The sequence below is a fragment of the Stenella coeruleoalba genome (genome assembly GCF_951394435.1).
Source record: "Stenella coeruleoalba genome assembly, chromosome: 9".
Lineage (NCBI taxonomy): Eukaryota > Metazoa > Chordata > Mammalia > Artiodactyla > Delphinidae > Stenella > Stenella coeruleoalba.
The window spans coordinates 59,045,300-59,067,139 of NC_137155.1; the positions used below are offsets into that span (position 1 = coordinate 59,045,300).

The 21,840-nt window shown below is 43.6% G+C and overlaps 1 protein-coding gene across 5 annotated transcripts in view; it reads left to right on the plus strand.

Annotated features, from left to right (window-relative positions):
• Positions 1 to 21,840, plus strand: part of WIPF3 (WAS/WASL interacting protein family member 3) — a 91,117-nt gene that overhangs the window by 24,308 nt on the left and 44,969 nt on the right. The gene's annotated exons all lie outside the window — the stretch shown is intronic.

Consider the following 21,840-nt stretch of genomic DNA (forward strand, 5'->3'; position numbering starts at 1 on the left):
TCTCCCTAATCGACTGTTTCATCTCACGGGAAACCTCAGAGGGGAGGCCACGCTGAAGTGCATAGCCAAGGAGGCGTGTGCTCAGAGTCAAGTTCCAGTGTGTGATCTGGGTGGTGCTAACAGTAGCTTGGGCTTCAGTTGCCAGGTTCTGGGACCAAGTAAGAGGAGTGTCATGTGAAATGCACAACAAAATATAAATCTCTAAATGAAATCTCCCTATCTGTACAAGACTGAACTCAGTCTATTTCGCTTTGTGTTGTCTCCCTTGGAGTTTGGTTTGGGCTTAGGAGAGGCCCAGAGAGTGGTTATTTTGTTTTAGGACAGGGCTTCTCACCCTTACCACCACTGACACTTGGGGCCAGGAATAGAGCCTTACCCGCTATCCTGCCGCTGGGGTGCACACCTCTCCACAGATGCGTGGATGACATGACCGCGGGAGTATAGGTTATGAAAGGAGGGTCTGAGGCCCTGCTGCACGGTCACCAGCCTTGGTGAGAACGAGGGTATGCTTGAGGTCCTATGTCACCCCCATGACATTAGCGTGGCACACTGACCGTATCTGAAGCGCTGGGGCATACACCTTCCTGAAACTTGGCCCTTGCCCTTGAAGAGAGTGGAAGGAAAGCACATGATGTGAGTTATACCTGAAAGCTCTCTGGCCAATATATAGAAAGAATAGGAATCAGTACTGAATTTCCACTGCCGAATTTGACACAAAGAAGGCATGGAGATGAACAGTTTATAAGTGAAAGAAGCATACAGGAAACTATAATGTGGGTCTCACACAGACTTGCTGGGCCTGAAGAAGCACAACTTAAAGTAACTCCCAATACCACAGTATGTCCATAAACTTAGCCAGAATAAATAAACTTATCAAAACCCATATTGTTGGGGACTTGGGGAAATAAACTCTTTTAAACATTGCTGGTGACATACCTGGGACTCAACAAATGTTGAATGAGTCTTTCCGGAGTGTTCTCTGACAAAAAACAATAAGCCTGAATATATCGCTTTTTCCCCTGGTAATCAAGTAGTTTTATTTTTGAGACTGACTTAAGAATTTAACCCTAAAGGAACCAAAAAAAATTTATACAGTATGTGCACAGCAACGCTAGTTATTCTAGTGAAAAATTAGATCTTAAATGGTTTGTGAGAACTAAATGAACTGTATTGTCATGCTGTTAATTAAAAATTGCATTATGTTAAAGTGTTAATTAAAAATTACATTTATAACTGTGCTGATAATGGAAAGTAGATATGGAATGATGAATTAAAAACAATGCACACTTTGTGCATCATGAAATCAGCTATATATGTAATAAATAGGAAAGACCAGAAAAGAATTTTGAATGCTGATAATAAAATTTTAACTTTCATTAGGGAGTCTTTTTCTTTTAATATGCTTAAGTTCATAATAAACAAAAATAATTCTGCATTTGGATAATTCTTGCATTCCCTTCCCCATTCCTAAATTTTTTTTTTTTTTTTTTTTGCTACCTATCTCATGGAGGAACTGATCAATTTAGGAGGAAAACAACCATGTAAATTTTAATTTTTTTTTTTTGTAGATTTATTTATTTATTTATTTTTGGCTGCATTGGGTCTTCATTGCTGCATTCGGGCTTTCTCTGGTTGTGGCTAGCGGGGGCTGCTCTTCGTTGTGGTGCGCGGGCTTCTCATTGCGGTGGCTTCTCTTTGTTGCGGAGCATGGGCTCTAGGCATGTGGGCTTCAGTAGTTGTGGCACATGGGCTCAGTAGTTGTGGCTCGTGGGCTCTAGAGTGCAGGCTCAGTAGTTGTGGCTCATGGGGTTTAGTTGCTCCGCAGCATGTGGGATCTTCCTGGACCAGGGCTTGAACCCATGTCCCCTGCCAGGAGGATTCTTAACAACTGCCCCACCAGGGAAGTCCTTTAATATTTTGTTAAGACGCATTTTTCTACAATCTGGGAAAAATATTTACAGTGCATATTATAGGCAAAGAATGAACAACCTGAGCATAGAAAGAGCTCTTAGGGATCAATATGGAAAGGATGAGCAGAAAATGGGCCCAGGATATGACCAGGCAGAAGAAATACAAATGTTTCAACCTCGCTATAATTGAATAAACACAAATTAAAATAATGAGAAATCATTTTCATCTATCAGTTTGGTGGTGGTACTTTTTAAATGTTGCCTGGAGTGTTAGGAACCAGGCACTTATAACATTTTTTTTTAGTGGTTGATTTATTTATTTACTGCTACAGGCACATCCATTGCCCCCTTCCCATTTACCCATACCCACCGTACACAAGGTTGGATGATTTGATTTAAGAAGTCTGCGGCATATAGTCATTTGTTATACCAGGTACTTATACCTCTTAATAGGAGCAAATATTGGTATAATCCCCTAAAACACAATTTGTTAATATGGATTAAGTCCCTTTAAAAAGTGGTTGTACTCAATGACCTAGTTTCACTTCAAGTAATTTCCTTTCAGTAACTCATCATAGTGTACAGAGATTTTTAGCTATAGATTATTAATGAGAGCATTATTGTGATAGCAACCAAAAAAAAAAAGAAAGAAAGGAAACAATCTAAATATTTAAAACCAGAAGATTCAATAAAAAATGATTATGTAATCCACAAAACAGTATTCTAGGTAGCACTGAAAATCATATCAAAATTATTTTGTAACTCCCAGTATAATAATTGATTCAGGCAAGGATCGTTCGTGAAACCTAAAACCACTTAGGGAAATGTTTTGGAGAACAGGATGTTCACAGGATCCCAAGTGGCACCCACAGATTACTTCTAATTACAAAGGGGAAATGTACCTTTAACAGGGATCAAAGTGTCACCTGTCATAGAATGACCTTTACACAGCCTTTTGCTGTGATGCAACAAGAAATACATAGTATCACCCTGCAGTGACCTGCCAAAAATTAGTGTTCTTTGAGCAAGCAACTAGGCACATCCAGAATGTGGGACCTTCTACGACAGAGGTTGGCAAACCAGAGCAGAACCCATGGTTCAGTTTTGGTACAGCCCTCGAGCTAAGAATGGTTTTTACATTTTCAAGTGATTGAAAGCAATCAAAAGAAAAATAATATTTTGTGCATATGAAAAATATATGAAATTCAAATTTTAGTCCATAAACAAAGTTTTATTGGATGACAGCAATGCTTATTCATTTGCATATTGTCTCTGGCTGCTTTTATGTTACAGTGACAGAGCACCAATTAAACAACTTGTCTCCCCCCAAAGAAGAATTCTTTTCATCTCACTAGTTGACCTGTGTTTTAAAAATTATATTCAGGGGCTTCCCTGGTGGCGCAGTGGTTGAGAGTCCGCCTGCCGATGCAGGGGACACGGGTTCGTGCCCCGGTCCGGGAAGATCCCACATGCCGTGGAGCGGCTGGGCCCGTGAGCCACGGCCGCTGAGCCTGCGCGTCCAGAGCCTGTGCTCCGCAACATGAGAGGCCTGCGTATCGCAAAAAAAAAAAAAAAAAAATGATGTTCAATTATTATTATTTTGTTTTGAATTTCATCAATAAAAATTTTGTGGGAATTTGTTTTCTTTTTTCTTATATCGTACTTACAGAACATCCCTGATTTTGCCTCTTGGCCCACAAGGCCTAAAATACTTACTATCTGGCCCTTTACGGAAGAAGTTTTGCCAACACGTGTACCTACAAGATAGCTGGCTTCATTCAGCCTTCCTTTTGTCACCAGCAGCCAGTGATCTTGGTACACTTGCATCAGATCATGTCCCCTTCCCCATCACTTTTCAAGGGCTTCCCATCCCCCTCTTAACTGTGGCCTGCTCCACTTGCATGACCCGGCCCCTGCCTACCTCTCAGACCTCATATGGTGCCCCTCTCCCCATGTCTTCTACTCCAGGACTTTAGCATGGCTGTTTCTTCTGCTTGGAAAGCTCTTTCTGCTCAGCTCAGCCCAGGTGTCCCTTCCTTGAAGCATCATTTCCTCACACCCCACACTGGCATTCATAACATACTTTTAAACCCCTCCTTCATAGCAGTTATCAGTTTTTCAGTTAGTTTTTATTTGACTGGGGTCCACATTTTCTGTTTTGTGGTCTTTTCTGTCCCTAGTGCCTGGCTCACAATAGCTACTCATTGAATGAATGGATGGATGGATGCATGACTGAATGAATACCTGTGTAAATAGCATTAGGAAATGGAGTTAAACTCTTCATAAGCAGTGTTCAGGACTTTAAACACCTACGCTTATGGACCAGCATGGCAGATTTTATTATATGTAATCTTTGCAAGGAGGGGGCATTTTGTGTGATATGTCTGATCAGGCTTCACCTTAGCTCTGGAAGATCTGGGGATTAGACCAAGGTTAAAAGTGTTTTGATTTTTCCCTCCTAACCTCTCACCTTTCCCCTTCCTGCCCCTCCCATTCTCGTCTCCTCCTCTCCCTGATGTGCATCCTTTGGAACCGAGAAAAGGGCTGATGGGCCTTGCTGAAGTTCTGAAGCAGGCTCTAAGTGAAAGCCAGACAGCCCTCGTCATCTGGTTTCCCTTCTTTTCTTGCCCCTATTTCCCTGTCTTTTGAGCACTACTCCTTTGTCTCATCCCTTTGAAATCCAGAAACCATATAAAAATTGCCCACATGGTACATTGGTCCACTTATAATGAAATTATTGTTGCTTTGGTTATACAATGTAACTTTTTAAAAAAATCTGAAGAAAATACAATGGATTTGATTTTTGAAACGCAGCAAAATTTTTACTGAGCTTTTGTTTTCCAATCTTCTTTGGCCCCTTGGTAGTGTCCAAGACGTGAGAAGGAACTCCTTGAGGGCCTGTGATTTGTCTTCTTTTTTGCCCCAATTGTGTAACATTATCTACAAAAGAGGAAAGGACTATATGGGTCTCTGACCAGATGATAAATTCTTTGGAATTGGGTTGCCTAGGCAAAGCCTAAAAGAAGATTTGTAAAGTTTTATAGCATTATTTTTTAATGTTGCTGTTCAAGCTTAAATATCCCAAGGAGGCAACAGTACTCCTAGGGGGGGCCTATGTCTTATTATTTAAAATCAAAAGGAAAACTGGCTTGATAATCATTTCTTTTCCATGATAAGCAAAACTCTAAGTAGAAAGACACCATGGATCCAGGTACTCCTCTGCCTGCCTGTTCCAGGGGTAACATTTAATAAAGTGCTGGAGGGAAATTACAATGAGAAGCATATTGTTCTGTTCCCTCATTACTCTTTGCCAGAGTCTTTGTTTGCATTCAGGAAACTCAGTGAGATGATTTTTCTCCTTGCAGTGTAACGATTGCATGATTCATGGGTGAGGTAGACTTCCCAGTGTCAGGAAATACCAGCTGAGGCTTACATGGGGAGGTTTTCCCACCATCTCTAGGATGCAGGAGCTCATGTGGTATAAAAAACATGTCAATCTGTGAAAGAAAATGTGGAAAATGAAGTGGTATCTGAAGCCCCATAAGAGCCTCTTTTGGAGTTTTGCGTTTGCTGTGGTTAAAAAAAAAAAAAAGGCAGGGGTCGGGGGCCGTAGGTGGAAGGGGGCTCAGTAGAATTGCGTATTACCCTATATTCTGGAAACGGTAATTTGCATGTTGACTGGTGCATTTAGAAGAATGAGAGGCTTAAAAACTCTTAAATACTGTCACTCACTTAGATTCTCCTGACATTCTGGTGCTTTGATTAGTGTCACTAATGAGGGATTGGGGACGTTTACCCAGGGTTGACAGTGGCCACTGGGACAAGGAAAAGTCTTTTGCATTAGGCCAAGCTATTAGGAGAGTATTAAGTTGACATTTGGTCCTTGCTTAAAACAGTTTGCAAAAGTGCACGTCTGCCTTCAAGTAATTTTAAGAACGAGATCCTCCCTTTCTCCTCTGCCGGTTTGTACCTGCAAGCAGTAACAGGGCTTCAGTGAAAAAACGAGGCAGTCTGCAGCAGATTTACTTGGTCTGCAAGAGAGGTGTGTCAGGACCTGCCACTCATACTTCCAAAGGGCCATTCAGCACGATATTTAAATGTGTTTCTTTTTCACAGCTGTCAGGTAGGAGGCATGGCAGGAAAAAAAGGAGAAGCTTGCAGTGGTGTGCTGGGGGCAGCAATTGTGCGCTCAGAACGCCTGGAACTTGGCAAGAAAAGCCTGCGAGCGCTTGTTAAAGGCCTTTATCAAATTGCATAGGAGCCCAGGAGCCTAAGCCGTTCACACAGCGTCTGAGCCGAGGGATATGGCAGGAAGCTGCCATGGGCCAGGAGGCCAAAGGGCAGCCCTTGAAAGCCTCAGCCATCTCGGTAGCCGCAGTTACTATCTGGAGCTTAATTTTACTCTGGAATCTGCTGGCTCTTTGCCTTTGAAATCTTTTACAATTACAGTGTAACTAACAATTCCTAGAAAAACTGCCAGTGAACTACTTCCCCTACCCAGGGTTGTCTTTTCATATATGCACGGTTATACTGAGGAGGGCCACGTTGATTTGGAGCCTGGGCTCTTTGGGGCTATGTACCCCTTCCCCCAGACTGCGCTTTCCTTTCTTGCCATAAAAGAGAAAAAATGACCAACATCAGGTTGTTGCTGGCAATCAGATATCCAGCCCTGACCCGGTCGAGAAAGCTGCAAGCGAGGGATGAGGGGTGCTGTGATCTTGGGAGCACGAGCATATCCTTGCAGTGGGGTATTGGCAGCTAGAAAAAGTCATGTTTCCTAGGATGCTTAATGAAAAGACAGGTAACGTGAAGTGGAAAAGGCAGGCTACATATGGGTAATGTGGTCCCAACTCTGTAAAACAAAACTCTGTGTACTGCTCATTTGTGTGCTCTCAGATCAAGACAGTAAGGAAATAGTACACATACAATGATAACATTGCTGGTTATCTGGGGGCCGTATGCATGATTTCTGTTTTCTCGTTTGTATGATTCCACATTTTCTCAAATATCTACATGGAGCATTTATTACTTTTATAAAGAGAAGAAAAGGTTTTAAGAAAGAAAAAGGAATGAATAATCATTTACCTACTGATCATATAATAATGATCTACAATAATAATAACAGGCATCTACTGAACAGCTATTGTATACCAGGTACTGCGCCAGGCGCTTAACGAGGATTATCTAAATTCATATTTACAGTAATCCAGTGAGGTGGGATGATAGTGCCCTTTTACAGATGAGGAAACGGAGGCACAGAGAGGTTACTAAGGTGCCCAGTGTCATACAGCCAGTAAGTGATGGAGGCTGGATTCCTCCCCAGGCTCTCTGAGAGCCTTACTGCTCTGTGTTCTACTGCTTCCAAATATATATACAGCTGGAATAAGCAGTGGATGACCACAGCATCAAACACTTATGTAGTGCTTACTGTATGCTTTGTGTTGTCCTAAAGTGCTTAGCGCATAATTGAATTAATCCTCACAGTAACCCTTTGAGGCAGGTACTGTTGTTATTCTCGAGGATGAGTTAACTGCGGCACGGAGGGGAAGTGACTTACACTGGATCACACAGCTAGTAACTGGCAGAGCCATGGTTTGCATTGCTGGCAGAATGGCGCCAGAGTCTCTGCTCTGAACCACTAAACCAGCTGCCCTTTGCTGTAGACCTTCTCAGATTCAAGGGGTAGGGGTAGATTACCCCTACCCCTTGAATCTAAGAGCCAGGAGATCAATGGTTCCCCTTTCTCACACCTAGGACAGAGCTCCCAGATTTCTTCCTGTATCCCCAAGCCTCCTCCTAAGATTGCTCTTTTCTTTTTTTTTTCTTTCCTTTTCTTTATGGTTCCACCATTTCCCCTCACTTGCTTATTGGTTTTTTTCTCGTTTTTTAATAGAAAAAAAACATCTTGCAAGACACCCTCTGAATAAAACCCATGGTTTAAAAGCAGAGAGTCAGCATTAAAGAAGCAGGTACAATGCCAAAAAACCCTCCGTTTTCTCTTGTCTTTAGTTTACAGCTGGGCTTTTTATGGACTCAAGAAAACAGGCTCTCTGCTAACAGTGCAGGGCACACAGTGGAGACAATAAGTGCCTCTGAGCTCAATGACTGCAGACTGTGTCCTTAAATTTGACCAAACCATCATGCTAATTTACTGAGCTTTTGCTGCACGGAATTACCCAGTTTTTGCCTCTGAAGAGTTTAGAACCTGAATCCAGGGAAGACTGGACTCAGTCATGGAAGTGCTGAAAGTATAGTTGATTATTCCCAGACCAGAACACTGTCCCTTGCATTGCTTCTTCATTACGTATTTCCTGCATATGGGACCCTTGAAGTCTTACCTTTAAAGAGCCCTCCTGTCCTCTGATTAGTCACCTTTCATCTTCCTAAGCTTACTTCTCTGAGCATCGGGCACTAGGTCTTGCTAATGCTTTGGGTTCTCTCCTAAACAGACGAGTCGAGGGATGAGAGGATCTTGGGGTCAGTGAACAATTAGTGAGTTACTCCGAGACAGGGATTCTGTGCCAAGGTTAGTACTAGGCACACAGTAGGCACCCAGTACCTAGCATGATTTCCTGAACTAGTGAGTTTAGTGAAGATATTGTAATTTACAAAGCAAACCCACTGTGAACTAACCAACCACTACTTTACATCTTCCACCTGTCTAAGCCCTGAAAGCCAGACACATTCTATGTTGTGTCCTGTCAGAACACCATTAACACGTTCACATTTTGCTGAGAATATTAGAAGTAACACATTCAGGGATAGCACAAGTTAACACCTGGGCTTTATTTCTAAAGCCATAAAATGTCCTTTGGTACAATCCTCCCCTTTCCAATTCGTTATTGTTTCTAAGAGAATAGACTAATAGACTTTGTACCTTGGCTTTACATAAAGACATTTTAAAAAACCCAGGGAAAGCAACAGAGTGTACCCGCCTTGTACATGATAACAATAGATTCCCATTTGAATAAGGTCTGTTCACAGTGGAGGAGTGTGAATGTGTTTTCGAGCTGGTGAAAGCAGGATTCCACCTGTACCACATAAAGTATTTAAAACACAAAGGTGAAAAGCATGTCTGTTCCTATGTCACCATCTGTTCAGCACTCAGTGTACCAGGCCGTCGGTTTCAGTAGGGATCTCGTAATGATGCAGTGTGGTGTGTTCAAAAACAAAAACAAAGGCATGTGGGCTTTAAAGTCCAACAGACCGGAAACTGAATCCCTGCTGTGCCGTTTATTAGCTGTATGGTGTCAAGCAAATTACCTAGCAACTCTGAGCCTCAGTTTCCTCATCTGCAAATGGGAATAATAACCACCGCTTCCTAGGGCTCTGCCCTAGAGTGGAAGTTCCAGGAAGGGAGGACTTTGTGTCTGTTTTGCTCAGTGTATCCTCGACACCTGAGCAGTGCCTGCATGTAGTAGGCATTCGCCGTGTATGTGTTGAATGCACGAATCATGGGGTTGTTGTGAGAATCTAGTAAGATAACGAGAGAAGCAGTTGTTTACCAAGTGTCTGCTTAGTCAATGGCAGCTACTCTTATCCCGGGGACCAGAAAACAACCGGGCAAGTAACCAGATATGGGACTAAGTTGAGGGCAAAGACTCTTGCAGTCAGTGCTACAGGAGGTCAGACACCAGAAGTCAAGATTAAGGCTGGGAGCCCAAGTTTTTCAAAGTGGGGAGTCAGGCCAGCAGTCTGAAAATAGTCCCCAAATAGGAGGGCAGAGGTTATCACTTCTAGGCTTCAGGGCTTCCAAGTCCAGGGTGCCAGGACCTGCTCCTGTAGCATGATCTGAACAGCTGGGTGGTTTGCCTTTTCTCCTCTCACTGCCTTGCCCTGAGTGGAGCGGCCTGAGTCCATGGGGTACCAGTGGGAGGTACGTGGAGTCGACCACAGATGGGAGTAATGAGCCCTCAGCAGTGGGATCGCAGCTGTGATGGAGAAGGACATGGGGATCCACAGGCGTCCTTTAGGATCCGCTCCAGTGAAACGGCAGCCTGATTCAAATATTTTAAACATTTAGAGGAGGCTCTGTTTTCTCAGCTGCTGTTTGGTTTGTCATTTTACAAGCAGCTTTGGCAGTATCAGGCCAAGAGGCTGCCTAGGGAAGGGGTACACGTTTGCCTGGAAGTTTTGTGTGTTTTTTTTAGTATCTTTATTGGAGTATAATTGCTTTACAATGTTGTGTTAGTTTCTGCTGTATAACAAAGTGAATCAGCTATGCGTAAACATATATCCTCATATCCCCTCCCTCTTGCGTCTCCCTCCCACCCTCCCTATCCCACCCCTCTAGGTGGTCACAAAGCACCGAGCTGATCTCCCTGTGCTATGCAGCTGCTTCCCACGAGCTATTTATTTTACATTTGGTAGTGTCTATATGTCCATGCTACTCTCTCACTTCACCCTCCCCATGTCCTCAAGTCCATTCTCTACATCTGCATCTTTATTCCTGTCCTGCCCCTAGGTTCATCAGAACCATTTAATGGTGATGCTTGTGCAAGAATTCTAGATCGCCTGGCTCTGAGCCCCTATCTAAACCAAAGAAAGATGTTCTTTGGGCTTTGGGGAAGCTCAGGGATGCTGAGATTCAAATGCTATGGCTTGGTCTTTCTCTACCTGGTCCAAACTTCCATTTAAAACTTTACTGTTAGACCAGGTGAATTTGAACACTGATGGGATATTGGTTGATATGAAGAAATTATAGTTAATTTTATTTAATAATATTTTAAGAGCTCTTTTCTTTGATATCATACAATGTTGCATATCTGTTTTTTTTTTGTTTTTTTTTTTTTTTTTTTGCGGTACGCGGGCCTCTCACTGTTGTGGCCTCTCCCGTTGCGGAGCACAGGCTCCGGACACGCAGGCTCAGCGGCCATGGCTCACGGGCCCAGCCGCTCTATGGCATGTGGGATCTTCCCGGACCGGGGCATGAACCCGTGTCCCCTGCATCGGCAGGTGGACTCTCAACCACTGCGCCACCAGGGAAGCCCACATATCTGTTTTTTAATAAGCAGGGATTTGGAGGGGAAAAGCAGATCAGGGAAAAGAGAACAAGATTGGCTGTGAGTTGATAATTGTTGAAGCTGGATGATGGTACATGAGGACTGATTATACTACTCAACTTTTGTCTATGTTAATGTTACAAAATAAAAAATGTTAATGGACATCAACAACATCAAAATATGCAAAATAAAGATGATTTAACAGAACCAAAGAGGGAATTATGTAGCATGCTTTCACTAATTCAAATGGAGTTTGAGACCAAATAGTACATGCTTTTTAATTAAAAAAAAAATAAGCGCTATGTAGGCATAGAATGTCTGCTTAAAATTATCTATGTTGCCTCCTTCCCCCACATAATCCGGCTCCTGGTTTTCTAGGGATTAATGTTAAGGTTTTTTGCGCCACTACCAGCAGAGGTGTCATCTCTAATCACTGAGTGGATTTATGGATTTTTTTTTTTCCTCCTAAGACTTAGAATTGCTGCAGGTGACTTTGAGTCGGAGTGTCAGGGAAACTGTGAAGCTGGCGGTCACAATCTCCCTTGCTACTTTTTATTTAAATAAACCTTGAGACCCAGTGCTAACACCAGATAACTAACAATGGTTTGTGAAGCTGTTGCACGTACTGTCCTCTGCCTGGGTACAAGGACACCTCCCACTAGCTGGTGTTTTCTCTTCAGAGAAAGCACAGAGGACATAGTGGGAATTATTGAAGCAAAACTTTCCCAGCCGGCAACTCTTCTCAACACCAAGGTCACCCAGATATGGAAAAATTTTCACCTTCAGCATTCTTTCCTCTCTAACTAAATGCCTCTTGTGGTTGTTTGCCGAAGGATTGCTGAAGATGGTGAGGGGAAACACCTTTAAAACCCACTCTGAGGCAAAACCTTTGGCCGTGGAGATAGCTTGGAAAGTGTGTTATGGCTTAAAACAGAAAACAAAAACAAAACAAACCCTTGTGGGTTCCTGAGCAGGTGAACAGCTATTCTTAAGAGGTCAGATCATAGGCACCCAGGGACTTTTTTAAACCTCGCAACTGTGAAATACAATTTTTTTTTAGCCCTTTTGGCATTGCAGACGATCAGATTTTCTGGAAGATATTATTGGTTTGACTAGAAGAAAAGAAATGTACAATAATGCTGAGGCTCAGATCTATGACAGCAAAGGAGTACAGCCGCCCCTGGAGGCTGGAGACTCAGCAAACAGGGCAAAAGGGCCCAGTACTACCCGGTCCTGTAGCTCAGGGGCCCCTTGTGCAAACACAACTGAGGGCTGGTAAATGAGTTGCAGTTTTTTGCCATTAATTCACAACTATTGCTAAAAAATGCTCACCGATAGCACACTGCTATATCCAATAGAAAGGATTTTTTGAAAAAAGGAAGCCAGTTGCTAAAGGAGAAGGCTCACTAGAAATATGGCCTATCTTTGCTCACTTCTGCAAAGGCTACCACGGAGATTTGGATGGACCCTGGGGAGCATGTCATCCTCCTTCCCCACCTTGAGAATCACTGCAGAGACCTAGAGTGGGGAAAAGTGGAGAGTCACCACCAATGATAATGGTGATTCCAGGGGGGCAGAGAGGACTGTGCCCAGTGGGCACAGCTGTGCCGCCCCTGAGCAGTGGGAGGACACCTGAGCTGGTGAGGGAGAGCCACAGGCTTCTGTGTCAGATGGACCTGGATCCAAGCATAGTGGGTACTGGAACCTGGCCAAATCCTTTTAGACCTGTTTCCTCACCTGTGACATGCAAGTAATAATACTCTATGGGGTGATAAAGTAATTAATGGACATGATACTTTGAAAACATCAGCCCAGTGCCTGACACAGACAAGTATGCAGCTCTGTTCGTGGCAGCCCCTCCCCCGTCCCCTGCACCCCGGGATAGAGCACGGGCTCCCTGGGTGTCACGCTCTTCTCTCCAGGAGTACACGAAACCCTCCCTGGTCACATCCAGCTATGCCAGGCCCTGCCTTGTCAGTTCCATCCACCTTAGTGGGATTTGATCGAGGAGCCTTCAGTTTCTGTGCCAGGAAAGGCTGCCTCCCGAGGATACTAAGAAAGGGGACGGAGAGACAGAGATGGGCAATTTCCCTTTGCCCTAATGCCAGTAATTTCTCAGCATATGCAAACTCACACTGCAGCCCCTCTTTCCCTTCTTGGGTCCATCCCTTTAGGCCAGCACCCTCCTTTTTTTGACCAGATTATTTCATTGATACAGCTATTCCTGCCCTCATCTGGAAAAAGCCATGGCTGTTTCTCCTCACCAGGGCCATTCAAGACCACGGCCTCCCTCCACTGACTTATGTTAACATAAATAATATAGTTTTGTGTTCAAGGCACATAGATTTTCCACTAGTAACAGGGCCACACTTGGTCTGTTTGGCTTGGATAAGAGCAGCAGTCAAATGATTGACCTGGAAGGCTCAGTAAACTTTGTGAAGTTCAACGGTGTTCCTTCCTGCTGCACTTTGGCACATAGGGGCGCAGTCTGTGGGCAAGACCAGCCACATGCCCTTGCAGGTTAGGTGGCTCCAAGCAAGAGCCCCAGGAGCTGAGCTTCCTGCACATCTGCCTCACCCATGCCCTCTGTGTAACCTTGGACTTCTCTGCCCTTCACCTCTCAGGCCGCACAGTTGGGACAGTCCTATAGGAGAGAGAGGTGGGGCCACTGTTCATTTTATGTCATTTTGCTTTTGCTTTGTTTTATTTTAATTGTTGCTAGGTAACGCCTTAAGAGAAAAGCTCTTCTAAAGGTTTAAACATGCTCTTTAAAGACTGGATTCTCGGGTGCAAAATGGAGGGAGGTCAGGTAGGGGGAGAAAAAGGGACATGACCACACCTCACCAGCCTCCTAGGGAGAATACAAGGAACCAGTGAGATTCCAGATGAAAACTGTAAACTCACACGAAAGCACATGTACCCTTGGCTTAGCTCTTAGGCGAAATGAATGGATATATGGCAGCTGTATTAGGACACATCATTCTGGAATGTGTTACTTTTAAGGCCCGGACCCCAGGAAAACCGAGACCAGCAAGAATCGCCCAAGCACCCAATTCCCTAACTCTCTGCTTGGATGTCCAGAGCACTAACCCTCAGCCTCCACCCGGACCCACCGTAACTTTTTATGTATCGTCATCTTCCAGGTGACAGGCCCCTTACCTTCTTTACTTCAGGAATCAATGCATTTCACCAAACCTCTGGTTCTCTTTGTTGCCAAATATAGTTGCCCACTACCCCATATTTGGGCTTTCTGCCACAGGCCCGTGATGATGGCTGAGTTTCATGTTGGGAGGACAAACCTGGAAAAAAAGAGGGAGTACATTCGAAGTCACTTGTTGGCATGGACACTTTTCCACAGTCATTAAAATAGTGCCTGTGTATTATTACTTAAAACAGCTTGACAATTGAACAAACACTTTCCCCTGGAGTCGCATTTGACCTTTCCACACCCTCGTTGAGATGGATCAGATCATTGTCTAATTTGGGATTTCCCTCGAAGTAGACTGGAGGGCTTCCCTGGTGGCGCAGTGGTTGAGAGTCCACCTGCCAATGCAGCGGATGCGGGTTCGTGCCCCAGTCCAGGAAGATCCCACATGCCGGGGAGCTGCTGGGCCCGTGAGCCATGGCCCTTGAGCCTGCGCGTCTGGAGCCTGTGCTCTGCAACGAGAGAGGCCGCAACATGAGAGGCCCGCGTACCGCAAAAAAAAAAAAAAAAAAAGTAGACTGGAGACAAGTGTTTGGGCCTAAAGTAGTTTATTTGGGAGGTGATTCCCAGAGGCTCTGGCAAGGGAGTGAGGAAGCCAGAGAGTGGAGGGAAGAAAGCCTTGAAGAATATGCGGAAAACCAGGCTGCTTCCTGCAGGTGGACACCAGAGAGCCTGCCTGGAGTTGAGCCACTGAGGGGCGAGGGGCTGGGGGTTTATCTACGGGCTCTTGTTCCTTTCAGTACTTCCAGCAGTCCTGCAGGGGCGAGCATTCCCATCTGGGGAACTCCTCCGGCAGAGACCGACAAGCAGTTAGCGCGTGTGGGAACTGTGAAGTCAGCCTCTGGGGTAGGCTGAGCGGATATGTGCAGGGCACCGGCAGCGTCTTCTTGTCGTACTTATCTCCGATTCATAGAGGAAGAATCTGAGGCACAGAGAGGTTCAATCTTTGCTCAGAGTCGCCCAGCTGGTGGTCTTTGGACTCTTTGGCCTGCATTCTGTCCCTTGTACCGCGTTGCCTCTGAGGCTGCGGTTATGGCAGAGATGGCTGGGGCAGCCCTGATGGCCTTCTCACGTTTTGATTTCTACAGCAGCCTTTGCATGACTGGTGTGGCCCTTCTTTTAGAGGCATAGTGGTTAAGACTTCTGAGCCAGACTTCCTGTGTGTCTTTTTTGGAAATTGTGTGGGCAAATTACTTAAACTTTCTGTGCCTTGGTTTTGTTCTCTGTTAAAATACTCTCTACTTCACCATGTTGATGTGAAGACTAAATGAATTACTAATACATGCCAAGTGCTTAGCAGGGAATAAGAACCGTGGACGTGTTCGTTGGTGGTGGTGTTATTGTGCATATGGATACTCACATTTCCCTGGCTTTAGAATTCATGTGAAGTCATTGCAAAACAAAAGCTCCCATTTCATTGCCACATTCACGTCTGGGAAGCATCTCACCAAGTTTAAACATCATTACACTTCAGATGATTTGTTTGTCATCTGTCTTCACTGCCTGTTGATAAACTCCCTAAGGACAGAGATCACGCCAGCCTTGCCCTCCATGGAATGAGCGGTGCAGAGGGTGGTGCCTGGCCTTGGGTGCTGCTCTGGAAATTCACATTCAGTGAATGAGAGCACACCCTCCCCGGGTGCGATGGTGACAGCAAAGCTCATGTTACACAGCCAGGCCACCTGCTGGTGGTGACGTCAACATAAAAATAATTTTAAAAGTTGCACCAGAGATGTGCTCCTCCCAGAATTTTCTCTGTATTTATAGAACACTATTCTAAGGCTCTCAAAAGAATTTTCAGCTGAATTTTCAGAAAAATATTTCAACAGAATTCAACACCAATTTTGATAAAAAAAAGATAATAAACCACTCAGAAAGTTGGCATAGGGGAACCTACTCAACATATTAAAGGTCATGTATGACAAACCCATAGCGAACATCGTCCTCAAGGGTGAAAAATTGAAACCATTTCCTCTAAGAACACAAACAAGACAAGATTGCTGTCTCATCACAGTTATTCAACACAGGTTTGGAACTTTTAGCCTAAGCAACCAGAGAAAAAAAAGAAATGAAAATAATCCAAATCAGAAAGGAATAATTAAAATTCTAATGTTTTGCAGATGACATGATAGTATACTTAGAGAATGCAAAGGAGGCTATCCAAAATCTATGAGAGCTGATCAATGACTTTTGTGAAGAAGCACGATACATAATGAGTGCACAGTAATCTCTAGGGTTCCTATTCACTAACGATGAAAAATTTGACAGAGTCTTTGAACATTGCAACAAAGTGCATAAAATCCCTAAGAATAAACATACCCACGGAGACTAAAACCAAGATTAATTAATCTTAATGAATCTGATTAATCCAATTAATCTGATTAATCTTTAATCAGATTAAAGAACTGAGCCCCAAGTGACTAAAAGGTCACTTGGGGCTCAGTTCTTTAATCCTCAGTGAGATGAAATTGGAAGCTAAAATATGGAGTGTGGCATTCCGATGTCCAGTATTAACGTCTGCCAGTAATTATCAGTATTAATGTTTCATTATGGATAATGCTATGTGACAACAAGTGGGCTAATTTTAACATCCGTTTGACCTGGACACACTGTTATAATGAGTCAGGGACACATTGGGTGTCCTGTTTTACAAACAAGGAACTCAGACCTACTGAGGCATTAAGAGGACCCTGAAGCAGAACAAGCAACTAAGCTGTGTTGCTTGTTCCCAGTTACCAAGTTCTTCTCGGTAAATGTCAGAGGCACCCAGTAGTGGGATGTGGATGATGGTTATACAGCCTTGACACCATGTCATAGACCCAACACGTTATGGGCTGACTTGTGTCCCCCTCCAAACTCATATGTGACTTATAGGTCTTTAAAGAGGAAACTAAGGTTAAATAAGGTGATTAGGGTAGGCCTTAATCCAGGATGACCAATGTCTTTATAAGAAGAGATTAGGACACAGACACACACATGGGGAAGACCTTGTGAAGATGCAGGGAGGAGATGCTCATCTGCAAGCCAAGGAGAGAGGCCTCAGAAGAAACCAGCCCTACTGACCCCCAGCTCTTGGACTTCTAGCCTCCAGGACTGTGAGAAAATACATTTCTGTTGTTTAAGCCACCCAGGCTGTGATTCTTTCTTATGGCAGCCCTAGCAAACAAATACACAAGGCCTGTATTAGTAGGCAGGGGCAGAAACTGCTCACCGGCTCCCTCGGATCAGTGACACCCCTCCTCTGTCCTCTCTATTGCTCCACCACACTGGGAGGAAAGGTCACTTGGGGCAAATCTAGTTCCAGAGTCAGTTGTCCCCAGAGGACTCTCCACAGAATCTGCATCTTGCATCTTCCCTCCCTGCTGTGTATGCACATCCTTTCCCCCAAGGCTTTCCACTTTTTTTTTCTGTTCTGTTCTTACTTGTTCTGTTTTGTCTTATCGTGTCTACTATTTAGAAAATGCAGAATCTCTGATTAGCAGGGGCCTTCTGTCTCTCAGACCTTGTTTAAAGGCCTTTGCTCCTAATGACATAAACGGCTGAGTGTGCTGCACAAGTAATGCATTTCAGAATCAATGAAGAGAGAACTTCTATTTCTAGAAGTTTATAGGGAGAACTGTGTCTAATCGTTGCCACCTTAGATGGTTTTAGCATCCATTATAGGTTGGTCTTTCAGCCATCAAAAAGCAAATCGCTCTGCTTGCAGGCCGCACAGCAGCTGTTGAATCCCTTCTTGGGACCTTGTTGTTATTGATTCTTGCTGGAGTAATGGGGCTCAGTTATGGCTGGAGTGGATGGGTAGACCCAGGGTAAGCCCTGCTGGCTCTTAATAGAAAATGGGATCACACCCTTGGACAGAAGGTAGATGGGGTGGGATTCATATCATGTGAAACCCTCATGGGCAGTATAAGAAGTTTGAGAAATACTTTTTTTTTTTTTTTTTACTTTAGTTACGTTTCATTAGTAAATCTTAAAATCCACCAGTCAGTAGGCATGTTACTCTAATGTCTGGGGTGTTTTTTTCAAATCATTGTGCTAGGCTGCGCGATTCCCAAATCAGTGGAGCCTGTTGGTGTCTACCTTCAGATAAAACACATGAAAAGATAGGAATACAAAGTAATGTGTATTCATCGCAGCAAGGACAAAAGAGTGTAGGTTAACCAGAACTGAGTGATAACAGACCATAATCATTAAAGGATCATGTTAAAATAGCTGCCTTCCTCACCAAAGTGGAAAACAGTGCAGGTAGCGCCCAGGCACTCACTCCAGGCACTTCCATACCCCCTCAGTTTTGCACTCTGGGAGCCTCTCCCACGCCACTCTTGTCCTGGCTCCGTGACATAGTGCAATTAAACTTTACTTCCTCATAACCTAGCATTTCAGAAGCTAAACCAAGTTGTTTCCTTTTCAAAAATAATCATGACACCAGTTTTCTCAATTGTTTGAGAAAAATATAAATAAATGAATTCTTCTTGATTTTTATTTCATTATGCTCCATCTCGTCCCACAAAGAGTTGACACAGCCACCTTTTAAAATTCTGCTTCCGCAAACGTTTCCTAAACCCTTTCCACAGTATTTGGCTTCTACAGATTTTTTTTCCTGGTTTATCAGGTATTTAATTCATTGGTTAACCAAACAAATCAAAAAGTTCTGTACAGGCATCTGCTAATTCAGTGGTAAAACACACCTTCCAGATCTCCAACTCCTGGGGACTAGCTGTTGCCATTGGTGTCATCTGAGGCATCCACTATTCCTTGACCCCCCTGTAGACCATGAGTTTGATGACTAGAGTGATTTAATATGACGATTTTCTTTAAAATATTTCCATATAAGCACTGGAATGTATCTGTGTGTGTATGTATGTGACTTGATTTTTTTTAATAGACTTTTTTTAACGTCTTTATTGGAGTGTAATTGCTTTACAATGGTGTGTTAGTTTCTGCTATATAACAAAATGAATCATCTATACGTATACCTATATCTCCATATCCCCTCCCTCTTGCCTCTCCCTCCCACCCTCCCCATCCCACCCCTCTAGGTGGACACAAAGCACAGAGCTGATCTCCCTGTGCCATGTGGCTGCTTCCCACTAGCTATCTGTTTTACATTTGGTAGTGTGTATATGTCCATGCCACTCTCTCATTTCATCCCATCTTACACTTCCCCCTCCCCGTGTCCTCAAGTCCATTCTCTACATCTGCATCTTTATTCCTGACCTGCCCCTAGGTTTTTCAGAACCAGTTTATTTTTAGATTCCATATATATGCGTTAGCATACGGTATTTGTTTTCCTCTTTCTGACTTACTTCACTCTGTATGACAGACTCCAGGTCCATCCACCTCACTACAGATAACTCAGTTTCATTTCTTTTTATGGCTGAGTAATTTAATAGACTATTTTTTAAGCAGTCTTAGGTTCTCAGAAAATACAGAGAATTCCCTCATCCCTCCTGCCCCCCAGACACTCAGCCTCCCCTACTATCAACAGCTGATTTTTCATCAAGATTTAAATTCTGTGTTTTGTCCAACGTTCTTTATCTTGAAAACTATCCCTTTGATAGTGTTGTTACTCAAAATGAACAGAATAAGTACCAAAGATTAGTGGAATTTTAAAAACGTAGTTTACGTGTTAGTTTTTTACTGTCTTACATTCATGTAATGTAGTCATATTTTCTGCCAATAATACCAAGTATTATTGGTTCTTAAGATGGAATTAAATGTCTTAGAGATCAGAGTAGTAGCTGGCACATCAAAGGCAGTTAGTTTTTGTCGACTTCATTGATTTTCTGTTCCTTAAAGAGTCTTGTGACTTCTAGATGGTTCATCATCTGAACAGACTTCAGCCTGGAAGAAGAATGGCTGCCATCACTGGTACCAGTAGCCTGGTGGTCTTTAAATGGCCTTTCCCCAAGCAGGACTGGAGCCCCTTCCTTGGGGTGAGGGGTTGACTTCACTGAGATGTCAATCCATCAGTGCAAAGCAAGGACAGTAGACGGGGAGATATCTCAGTTTGCAGAAGCAATGGTGCACCACTCTGACTGCATATAGCCTCAATCAGCAGGCCTAATTTTAGGAGATGTAAAACAAAAACTCAGTTGAGTGAAGTGAACTAAAAATAGACCCCGTTTATTCTGTTATAATTCACTTCCTCAGATGATAGGTCTGTTCCATTTAAGCAAAATTCTTTCCGTCATAATTGTCATAAAGATGTTTTGACGATTATTAAGAACAATGAAAGCCTACATTTCATCTTGATTCATTGCAGCTGTCGTGACCTTCTATCTATTTCTGCTCTCCTCTAGAATTGCTGGCATTCAGTGAAACAGATGCTACTGTATTTTTAAGGGAGGGTTTGAGGTGGCCCCATTTTATTAAAAATATACAAGGAGTGTCATTAATAAGAGTATGTTGTATGAGTCACACTTTGGTGCCCTGGCAGGCCCTCCTGTGATTCTTATGACAGAAATGCTTGTTTTATTTTAAATTCACAGTGTATTTTCACATTAAATAACTAAGTTTATTTTAGTGAATTTCGGGCAGCGTTTATTATATATAAGGCGTTGTGCTGAGCACTGGAAAGGTTAAGACATAATTTCTGCCTCAAGGAACTTACTTGGGGAGGACAGATGCCCATCAAGATGTGAAACATATGATCTCAGCAACTGGCACCAGAATCCTTCTTAAGGAGGGACCTGTCTTTGGGAACATACCTTTATAAACTATGAAGAGGTGGGGCGGGGCGTGGAACTTGAGGGCAGGAATGAAGCAATAACAAGAATGACTAAATGGCACCACACGAAGCAAGGGGAAGAATTTGCTTTGTTCCTAAGAGGTTGAGCAGAGGGAAAAGATAGTTAAGAAGGGAGCGAGGGCTTCCCTGGTGGCGCAGTGGTTGAGAGTCCGCCTGCCGATGCAGGGGACACGGGTTCGTGCCCCGGTCCGGGAAGATCCCACATGCCGCGGAGTGGCTGGGCCCGTGAGCCACAACTACTGAGCCTGTGCTCTAGAGCCCACAAGTCAGAACTACTGAGCCTACGTGCCACAACTACTGAAGCCTGCGTACCTACAGCCCATGCTCTGCAACAAGAGAACCACTGCAATGAGAAGCCCGTGCACCGCAACAAAGAGGAGCCCCCGCGCGCCGCAACTAGAGAAAGCCCACTCGCAGCAACAAAGACCCAACGCAGCCAAAAATAAATAAATAAAAAAAGGAAGAACACTTGATATACACAACATGGATGACTCTCAAGTGAAGAAGTTAGGCTCATATAATTGCATACCATATGCTTATGTTTCAAAGACATTCTGGAAAAGGCAAAACTATAGTGACAGAGAACAGATCAGTGTCTGCCAGGGGTAAAGGATAAGGGGGGTGTGACTACAAAGGGTAGCACTGGGGAGTTTTTGGGTGATGGAACCACACTGTATCCTGATTGGGGTGGTGGTTACACAAATCTCTATGTGTGTTATACGTAATTCACAGGGATGTTGCCGTTCCCTGAAAAAGTCAATCTTACTATATGCTAATTTAAAAAATAAAAACAAAATAAAAAATACAGCTGAGAAAATTTGGCAAGTGGAAGACAGAAAAGAGATGGAGCAAATGGTATGGGCACCAATGACCGCATTTCACAAAACAGAGGGCCCAAACACAATGTCAAATGCTGACGCCAAACAACAGGAGTTCAAAGTGTATTCCTTAAAGTTACACAGTGTGATGGTA